This window comes from Coregonus clupeaformis, chromosome 31 (assembly GCF_020615455.1).
Source record: "Coregonus clupeaformis isolate EN_2021a chromosome 31, ASM2061545v1, whole genome shotgun sequence".
Classification (NCBI taxonomy): domain Eukaryota; kingdom Metazoa; phylum Chordata; class Actinopteri; order Salmoniformes; family Salmonidae; genus Coregonus; species Coregonus clupeaformis.
The window spans coordinates 3,839,883-3,847,804 of NC_059222.1; the positions used below are offsets into that span (position 1 = coordinate 3,839,883).

General features: G+C 43.5%; 1 long non-coding RNA gene across 1 annotated transcript; it reads left to right on the top strand.

Annotated features, from left to right (window-relative positions):
- Positions 1–342: 342 nt before the first annotated feature.
- On the top strand, positions 343–4,809 carry LOC121547160. The gene is made up of 3 exons (XR_005996496.2): positions 343–1,284; positions 2,614–2,684; positions 2,767–4,809. It is a non-coding gene; the product is annotated as an uncharacterized LOC121547160 (long non-coding RNA).
- Positions 4,810–7,922: the final 3,113 nt, after the last annotated feature.

Genomic DNA, 7,922 nt, shown 5'->3' on the forward strand with positions numbered 1-7,922 from the left:
GTGTGTTCGTGGAACAGGAACCATGGGAGCACATGGGAGCAAGGGACATGGCATTCCAGATCCCCCCAAGGGACCCTGAAGGTTATGTGCAGATAAGTAGGGAAGGGACATTTTGGGCCAGGTGAAATCATGTATAGGGAAGGTGTTTTTTCTGTTGACAGGGACACTGAGTGTAATAATGTTAGACAAAGTCAGGGACAGACTGACAGAGTATGAAGGGACTAAAAAAGGTAAAAAATATAAAATAGATTGGGTTAAATTCAGAAAATGTGAAAGAGAGGCAGAAAGGCATACACAGAGACAGGACCCATTTTAAGGACAGCCCCGTCAGAATATGGTAGTGCAGACTAAGGAGGAAGGGAGAACAGATAAAGACGAGACAGTGAGAAAGAACAGAAGAAAAAAAATCCCCCCTCCCTACTTTTCTCCTGACCACTCTCTACCCAGTGCTGCCTGGGCCTGTGGCTGTGGCTGATGACCTCCCTCCCCGCCTCCACCTGATCCAGCAGACCCAGTGGACGCCCTTCTCTACACCCCACTGCGCCTCCCCTCACGTATGAATCTCCCCTAGTAGTAGCAGCGGTGGACAAACTGCTCTCTGGACTGGCCATGCTGGCGGTGGGAATGACGTGAACTCCCAGACCACAGAGGAAGGGTGCGGCTGGGGGAGCCAGACAAGCGGACAGAAAGAGTCACAACCCGTTCCTCGAGGGCGCTCCCCCAACCAGCCCAGACGACGATAAGACTCAGAAACTACAAGCTGCTCAGTTGACATTCTACCAGGGGGCCGCACTGGCAGCTGTTGGAGGGGGTGCGAGTGGTGGAAGAATCTGCTACAACTGTCAAAAACCAGGCCATTTCACCGCAAGCTGCACTCAAACTGCCCAGCAGCCGAGGGGAAGAGGCAGAGGCAGATCAAGAGGTAGAGGAGCCCCAAGGGGGGCCCCTCGAGTGGGAGGCCCAGCGGGAGGACAAGGACTGTGGTATCCCCCTGCTCAACAGCCATTGCATCCGCCAACCAACCAATGGCCAGGGCCACCCCAACAGGGGGCGCTTCAGCAACAATGGGGCCCACAAGGGGGCCCTCAAGGCAGAGGCCAGCCTGGCATATGGGGCCGCCGGCACAGACGACCCTGTACAAATCCAGGAGAGGAGGAGGAGGGAGAATATTGACGGGCGGAGGGGGAAGTAGTAGTTGAGTTAGAATCGTCAGAGCAACCAGAACATTTGTTTTTAAAGAGCCATACCCTTCCTCGAATCGAGCCAACAGTGGAGACATCAATGGTGAGTCAATAATATTTATTGTTGACACGGGAGCTACGATGTCTGTGATTACCTGTAAGGCTATAACAAAACCTCCCATGTCTAGTGAAACAGTCAAAACTGTAGGGGCTTCAGGCCTCCCATTCAGAGAGCATGTAACTATGCCTTTGCCAGCATCAATTTCTCTACTCTGACCACTGTCCTGTCAATCTGATGTGCAGGGACCTCCTGTGTAACTGGGCATCAACATAACATGTGGCCCAATTGGTTTATCCGTTATTCATGAGGAGGAGGAGGAAGAGGAGGAGCAATTGATGTTAATGTCTGAGTTTTGTGACTGGTATTATGCATGACGCGTTGATAAATGAGGTGCCCAATATTGCTTGTGTGGCCAAAACCCATTGGGGTCACGAGAGCAGTTTCATGTCTGAAACAGGCTTACATTACACCTCCCATTTCTCACCATTGACAAGAGACCTGAGATATGAGAACAAATGGCTGCTAATTTATCCAGTGTGAAGGGTTGTACTGTAGCAGTGATTTCTATGCTTTAGGGGTTCATCTAACCCCTGCACAGAAAGAGCTCTACATGTTTGAAGATAGTGCACCACATGTGTCCCTGGCAAAATCATGAAGAGTTGAGTGGGAGGATACTGGGGTTTGGATAAAGGGCCTGGTCAATGCTGTTGATTGGGAGATGGGTTCAGATGGGTCGACTTATTCACCCAGCACACTGACATATTGTTACCCCATCAACTGGGACACAGCAGTTGAGAGGGGTGTGCATGGACTTGATCAGACCTCCTTTGTGACCAATATCATGCTTTTGAGTGAGGACTTGCCCCTCTTGAGAGGGGTCCCTGTTGCCTATATGCAAGGGATAAGTATTGTTTTGGCAGGATGAAGGGTGCTGAGCCCCTTGTAGTCACTCCCAAAGATACCAGGCAAACATTCTTATACAGTATCACACGGGGAAGCAGCGGCCCATTGCATACTACTCTAAGAGACTTGACAGTGTGGTGAGAGGGTTGGTGCGTTGCCTCAGAGCTGTAGCAATGTCAATGTGCCATGTCCCTACCAACTGACGATGAGAGTGAGCCCCATGATTGTGCTGTCCTAGTTGACCAGGTCTGTAAGCCACGCCCGATTATCTGACGTGCCTTTAATGAATGCTGATTTGGAACTATTCGTTGATGGTTCCGCTCAAAAACATTTAGTGGCTTATGCAGTAACCACGGCTGCCACTACCTTAGAAAGTGCTAAAATACCGCCCCATCTGTCAGCTCAGGCTGCAGAATTGTTCGCTCTTATTTTGGCTAAGAATAAAACTGTTATGATTTATTCTGACAGCAGGTATGCATTTGGGGTTGTGCATGACTTCGGTATGCTCTGGAAGCAACGTGGGCTCCTCACCTCATCTGGTAAGACAATTTCACATTCTAAATTGTTGGAGGCTATTTTGTTGCACTTCCTGTCTCTGTTAAAAACATGTCTTCTTTACAGGATGTGTCTGACCTGCAGTCTACAAAATATACTGGCCTGCCGGCCTTGCCTAGGTCCTGATTCCCATGTGACAAAGAGGGGAGTAGTGGGAATGTTCCTGTATTTGCGGAGCAATTTTGTGCAAAATGTGTAAACCCCTTTCCCACAGAACAGATTGACACTGATGGGTTGCGAAGATCAAATGGTAAGCTACTGTGCTGCACTTAATGTTCTGAAGTCTATTCTCCCCAGGATAAAAGCGGCTTTGCCTGAACCAAAGGGAGGACAGCTCCACAAATTGCAGCCAGGAGATTGGGTGGTCATCAAGGACCTCCGCAGAAAGACTTGGCACCAACAGCGCTGGACGGGTCCATTCCAGGTGCTCCTGACGGTTGCAGAGAGGTCGACGTGGGTTCATGTCAGCCACTGCAGGAAGGTGCACCACAACCCAGACGAAGATGCACCAGCCGATGAATCATCATAGGCGACCACAGTGGCCATGGGAGGACCAGAACCGGACTCTACACATCATGTTTGTTGCTTTCGTGGTCAGTCTTCTCATTGCAGCTGTTGTATGGGCCCTGGGAGAAGTGGCCACAATGCAATTGAAGAATACCAGCACAGTCCCATGGCGGGACTTAAATAACAGCCACTCCAGCTCGAGCCAACGGCAGGCTCAGGACAGGAGTCCAGCAAACAATAGCCGCCCCATTGATTAAGAAGACTGAGATCGATGCATCAACGTGATGATTGTCCTCCTTGTACAGATGAAGAGTTCACTTCTGTATAACTTTTTAATTGTCTAAATGATTCCCTTAAGAATGTTTTGCACCATGTGAAGGTAAAGTTAGAGTAAGAATTCACATTTTAAATGATTTGGACTGATTCAGTTTTAGCAAAGGGAAAGCTAATGAAATGTTTATGTTGTGAATATTTGTTAATGGTGTTAATACTGTGTTTGATTTATTGTGTGTTTTGTTTTTGGTTTAGTGGATTTTTCACAGGTTAGAAATCATACACCTTAAAGGGCACATAAATTACATTTTCTGAGGTTTCTATTGCCAGAGTTTTGGTTGCACACATGTAGATTATCCTGATAACAAATGTACTGAAAAACCCAATGTAAACCTGGTACACAAATTGTCTGAAATGTCTTTAACTAATGTCTGACGGTCCAGGATAAACACTAATGAGTAGGAAAAAGTGTATAATTTAGCAATAGTCCTATGTGTGATTCGGATCATGTATTGATTTTGTTGTTCATCCTCATGTTGAAGTTTTGCTGCAATATGTCTTAAAACTGGTAACAAATTCAAGGCCAAATGTAATGTTAAATGTTGCCATATCCAGGGCCAGAATACAGGATGTGAAGGATTAGCTGAGCTATCTTTTACTGCTGAGGACTGTGATGTTTGACCTGGTGCATACCTAGAGATGTGCCTGTTGTAGACAGAGGTTTGCTCACAATGTCATTGGCTGAACACCCAGACGCTGTGATTGCCAGGTGTTCTCTCCTAGGCAGCCGCACTCTGGGAGCAAACGCTTTTCTGAGAAAGGATGCACTTGGCTATTTTGGTTATGCCTAATCATCAGCAGACACTGGCAAGTTAGAACTGTATATGGTATGTGTAGAATGTAAAAGGTTTGAGACTCAGTAACCCGAAGGGAGGTTCCTCATAAGGATGACATACATGTCATATGTTACATCTGGAAGATTTTATATATATATATTTATTTTTTATTTTTGCATATGGTGTGAATTTGTCATATTATTTTATAGAAGATTGAATCTTCTAAGAGGGGAATATGAGAGAAAGATAATTTACCTGATTTGTTTAATATTAATAGTAAAAAATTAATATTCTTGACAATAGTAGATACATTTCTTTAGAGCAAATGCTGTGCTTCTGAGAAAGGACGGTTCCCTCTAGCTCCCTGCAGCTGGTCTGGGCTTGTAGTCAAGGTCATGGGCTAGAGATTAACTTGAGGAACAGATAGACCTGTATTGTTTCAATTTCTCGTTGCTTCTGAGTAACCTGGTCACACGGTGTAAGACAAAGAGCCTCAGAGTGACCACAGATTTTCAGTTCATCCTGTCTTTTACTATCTTCCAAGGGCACAGCTGTGTGGAGATATGAGTAGTAACGGAACTAACGCTATCACTTCTTTGTGCGCTATGACCCGATACACATAGCCACAAGAGGAAAACAAGGTAGATCCTGATCTGCCGGGGATGGGTGGAACCAGCCATGACTAAGCATTTTTCGGTCCACTATATAAGACGTCAGTATTTCCTGTTCGTTGGGCTCTCACTAAATCCACTTGGTTGTGTGGGTATTGCGACCAGCTACCTTATCGATAAGTTATTTGAATAAAGATTTAGTTTAAGTATAACTCTGACTTGTGATAAGTTTGTCTCTCCTCATTTGATAGTTTTTAAAATATCCACCACAGCGTGCAAAGCTGTCATCAAGGCAAAGGGTGGCTACTTTGAAGAATCTCAAATATAAAATATATTTGGATTTGTTTAACACTTTTTTGTTACTACATGATTCCATATGTGTTATTTCATAGTTTTTATGTCTTCACTATTATTCTACAATGTAGAAAATAGTAAAAATAAAGAAAAACCCTTGAATGAGTAGGTGTGTCCAAACTTTTGACTGGTACTGTATGTGATATCAACAGAGAGGTATATTTTCTGAGTGATTTAAATATTGACTGGCTTTCATCAAGCTGCCCACTCAAGAAAAAGCTTCAAACTGTAACTAGTGCCTGCAACCTGGTTCAGGTTATCAGTCAACCTACCAGGGTAGTTACAAACAGCACAGGAATGAAATCATCAACATGTATTGATCACCTCTTTACTAATGCTGCAGAAATGTGCCTCGATCCAGAACCATCGGATATAGTGATCACAATATAGTAGCCATATCTAGGAAAACCAAATTTCCAAAGGATGGGCCTAATATAGTGTATAAGAGGTGATAAAATATGTTTTGTAGTGATTGCTATGTTGTTGATGTAACAAATATTTGTTGGTCCATGGTGTGTAATGAGGAGCAAACAAACGCTGCACTTGACACATTTATGAAATTGCTTATCCCAGTTACTAATATGCACCCATTAAGAAAATGACTGTAAAAACTGTTAAATCCCTGTGAGTTGATGAGGAATTGAAAAATGGTATGGTTGAGAGGGATGAGGCAAAAGGAATGGCAAATAAGTCTGGCTGCACAACCGATTGGCCAACGAATTGCAAATTGAGAAATCATGTGACTAAACTGAATAAAAATAAGAAACTACACTATGAAACAAAGATAAATGACATAAAGAATGATAGTAAAAAGCTTTGGAGCACCTTAAATTACATTTTGGGAAAAAAAGCAAACTCAGCTCCATCATTTATTGAATCAGATGGCTCATTCATCACAAAACTGACTGATATAGCCAACTACTTTAATGATTTTTTCATTGGCAAGATTAGCAAACTTAGGCATGACATGCAAGCAACAAACGCTGACACTACACATCCAATTATATCTGACCAAATGATGAAAGACAAGGAATGTAATTTTGAATTCCGTAAAGTGAGTGTGGAAGATGTGAAAAAAATTATTGTTGTCTATCAACAATCAAAATCCACCAGTGTCTGACAACTTGGATGGAAAATTACTGAGGATAATAGTGGATGATATTGCCACTTCTATTTTCATATTTTCAATTTAAGCCTTCTAGAAAGTGTGTGCCCCCAGGCCTGGAGGGAAGCAAAAGTAATTCCGCTTCCTAAGAATAGTAAAGCCCACTTTACTAGCTCAAATAGCCAACCAATCAGCCTGTTACCAACCCTTAGTAAACTTCTGGAAAAAATTGTGTTTGACCAGATACAATGCTATTTTACAGTAAATAAATTGACAACAGACTTTCAGCACGCTTATAGAGAAGGACATTCAACAAGCACAGCACTTACGCAAATGACTGATGATTTGCTAAGAGAAATTGATGATAAAAAGATTGTTTTGGGGCTGTTTTGTTAGACTTCAGTGCAGCTTTTGACATTATCGATCGTATTCTGCTGCTGGAAAAACATATGTGTTATGGCTTTACACCCCTTGCTATATTGTGGATAAAGAGTTACCTGTCTAACAGAACACATAGGGTGTTCTTTAATGGAAGCCTCTCTAACGTAATCCAGGTAGAATCAGGAATTCCCCAGGGCAGCTGTCTAGGCCCCTTACTTTTTTCAATCTTTATTAACGACATGCCACTGGCTTTGAGTAAAGCTAGTGAGTCTATGTATGCAGATGAATCAACACTATGCACGTCAGCTACTACAGCGACTGAAATGACTGCAACTTTTAACATAGAGCTGCAGTTAGTTTCAGAGTGGGTGGCAAGGAATAAGTTATAACGTGGAAATTTAGCAAGTTGAGGTGACTAAACTGCTTGGAGTAACCCTGGATTGTAAACTGTCATGGTCAAAATATATTGATACAACAGTAGCTAAGATGGGGAGAAGCTAAAGATTTGAAGTCTGTCCATAATAATGCGCAGCTCTACCTTCTTAACAGCACTATCAACAAGGCAGGTCCTACAGGCCCTAATTTTGTCGTGGGGTCAGGTGCCACAAAAAAACGACATAGGAAAATTGCAATTGGCACAGAACAGGGCAGCACATCTAGCCATTGGATGTACACAGAGAGCTAACATTAATAATATGCATGTCAATCTCTCCTGAGTCAAAGTAGAGGAGAGATTGACTTCATCACTATTTGTATTTATGAGAGGTATTGACATGTTGAATGCACTGAGCTGTCTGTTTGAGCTACTGGCGCACAGCTCGGACACCCATGCATACCCCACAAGACATGTCACAAGAGGTCTCTTCACAGTCCCCAAGTCCAGAACAGACTATGGAAGGCATACAGTACTACATAGAGCCATGACTACATGGAACTCTATTCCACATCAAGTAATTAATGCAAGCAGTAAAATTAGATTTAAAAAAACAGATAAAAATACACCTTATGGAACAGCGGGGACTGTGAAGCAACACAACCATATGCACAGACACATGCATACACACACACAAGATAACATACGCACGTCACGGATTCTGCCGAGGCTGCCCTTCCTCCTTGCTCGGGCAGGCTTCGGCATTCGTCGTCACCCGAGTA